Source organism: Sarcophilus harrisii, chromosome 6, assembly GCF_902635505.1.
Source record: "Sarcophilus harrisii chromosome 6, mSarHar1.11, whole genome shotgun sequence".
Taxonomy (NCBI): domain Eukaryota; kingdom Metazoa; phylum Chordata; class Mammalia; order Dasyuromorphia; family Dasyuridae; genus Sarcophilus; species Sarcophilus harrisii.
In genome coordinates this window covers 87779868-87782627 of record NC_045431.1, presented here as the reverse complement: position 1 = coordinate 87782627, position 2760 = coordinate 87779868, and the positions used below count along the sequence as shown (strand labels likewise).

The window sequence follows — 2760 nt, the reverse complement described above, 5'->3', positions numbered from 1 at the left end:
TTTTGCTCCTTACCATCTTCTCCTCCTCAAAAGTCTTAAATGAGGTACTTCAGCTACATGCTAGAGATGTAGTTATCAACCTCTTTACTGCCAGGTTAAAATTAATAAGGTTTCCTCTTACTCAAATTTCCCCCAACAATTTTTGAACATCTCATTTTTAGTAATATTAGTCTCCTTTATGTCACCCTTGGCAATGAGATGGTACAGAGAATAGAATGCCAGGTCAGGAGTCAGGGATACCTGATTTAAAATCCAGCCTCAGACATGTACTAGCTGCATAATCTTGGGCAAGTCATTTGGTGAAATGATTTTGCCTCAATTTTCTCATCTGTGAAATAATCTAGAAGGAAATGACAAGACACTACAGTACCTTTGCTAAAAAAAATTGGGTCAAGAAGTCAGATTGAAATGAGAGAACAACAATGTGTTATAGCAATTTGTGATTCTTTTTCATTTTTTTTTTTTGAAGATGGTAAAAAGTTAAAAAACACATTTTACCATATATATTTCTGTACATATAGAGAGATGTAGATGTATACATACATATAAATAGACACACATATATTTTACATATTCATATCTGTAATGGGCTGAGGTTTGAGCTGATGCACTGAGGTCCCAAGTACATGAGGCTAGATAGTAACTGGGCTATACTCTATTAATATACATGATTGGATAAAGAATGGTCCCTGCCCACTCTCCATGCAAGTCCTGATGTGTTGTATAGGAAATGACGATTTTGGTGGGTGGAGGCAGAGAGAGAGGGAGGAAGACAAGCTGGGAGAGATTGGGCTGGGTTCGAGACTCCAAGCTGCTGGTTGTGTGGCTGCTGGTCGAGCTAGCTTCTTGACTCAGCTGCACACATTGCTATCGCCAATTCTCTTCCACCTCCGATCCTTCTTCACTGAGAATAAAGACTGACGATTTTCCCCTAACCTGAATTCCTGACTCCTGCTGATTTAAAAATACACGATCTTCACATTTGGCGCCCAAAGTGGGGCTCGAACCCACGACCCTGAGATTAAGAGTCTCATGCTCTACCAACTGAGCTAGCCGGGCGTGGTGGCGCGCGCCTGTAGTCCTAGCTACTCGGGAGGCTGAGGTTGGAGGATCGCTTGAGCCCAGGAGTTCTGGGCTGCCATGTGCTTTGCCGATCGGGTGTCAACAGCAAAAGAGACAGCCCGAGTGGTCACTGAATTCCTCATACAAGCATTTGCCATTATGGGTGTGCCACAAGCAATAAAAACAGACAATGGTCCTGCTTATACTTCGAAACATTTTGCACACTTTTGTGCACAGTATAAGATTTTACACACCACGGGCATACCTTTTAATCCTCAAGGACAGGCAATAGTGGAGGAGAAACAGAGATATTAAGACACTACTCCAAAAACAAAAGAAAGGGGTAGCCACAGGTAACCCTAGAGAACTTCTAAATCTAGCTCTTTATACTATTAACTTCTTGATTTTTGACAAAGATGCACTGGCTCCGGCTGACAGGTTTTATAACCCACCGGAAGGTCAGTGTCCAGTGCAACAGCTCCACTATCTTTAGATAATCGCCAGGTGATGTGGAGAGACCCAGAAAGTGGTGAATGGAAAGGACCAGATAGGCTAACTGCTTTGGGGAGAGGGTTTGCTTGTATCTCTACAGGTGGAGAAGGAATCAGATGGGTGCCAACGAGCCATATTCGCCTTGTCCATCGCAGAGAGACGGAGCAGACCTTTGAAACAAAGGAGAAGACCCAAGAAATATCGGGTGGTGCTGTTACTGATTGTGCTCACCATTGAAAGAGCGTGGCAGTTATGGCGTTTGACTCATGGACATCAAAGATTGTTGGACTTCAAAACCCTCAGGAATCATTGGATTCTCTGAGCCATAGGACTTGAAAACCCTCAGGAATCATTGGATTCTCTGAGACATAGGACTTGAAAACTCTCAGGAATCATTGGATTCTCTGAGAAATGATAAGACTGTTACAACACTTCAAAATCTGCTGGAATCATTGGATTCCCTAACACATAAAAAGACTTTTCAGGACTTCAAAAACTCAGGGGATCATTGGATTCCCTGACATTGAAACAATGGACAATAGATTGGTTTTGAACTATCTCTTGGCTGCTGAAGAAGGTGTATGTGTGACTGTTGTTTACATACCCACCTTCTAGGACTTCTGGTGATCTTTTCCAACACCATGTTGATTTATATTATTTGCTATTCTGCTACTTGTGTGTACAATTAATGTTTGTTACACCACATCGAGCCTGCACTGACTGAGGGGAGGGTCATCCCTAATAGCCTCTGCGTTATTGCTATGTGCTTGTGTAATACCTCCCATGCTGATGGGTTTGTGCATAATAAGACCCTTCAGCCCAGAAACCCGCTAGCAACCCCCATTTCCCTTTGGTGCTTTTCATCTCCCTTCCTGAGATGTCAGGTAGGGCGTGATCATCTCCTTTTAGTGCTTTCACCGCCTTTTCTGAGAAGTCAGGGAGGCTGTGATCACCTCCTTTTCGGTGCTTTCACCTCCTTCCCTGAGAAGTTAGGGAGGCTGTGATCACCTCCCCTTGGGGGCTCTGACCTCCCTGAGGAGTCAGGGATGGCATGACCACCGGTGTTCTAAAATAAAAGAAAGCGGGAAATGTAATGGGCTGAGGTTTGAGCTGATGCACTGAGGTCCCAAGTACATGAGGCTAACTAGTAATTGGGCTATACTCTATTAATATACATGATTGGATAAAGAATGGTCCCTGCCCACT

At 43.6% G+C, this 2760-nt stretch overlaps 1 non-coding gene across 1 annotated transcript; it reads right to left on the bottom strand.

Annotated features, from left to right (window-relative positions):
• Window positions 1-986: 986 nt before the first annotated feature.
• TRNAK-CUU lies at window positions 987-1059 on the bottom strand. The gene has a single exon. It is a non-coding gene; the product is annotated as a tRNA-Lys (tRNA).
• Window positions 1060-2760: the final 1701 nt, after the last annotated feature.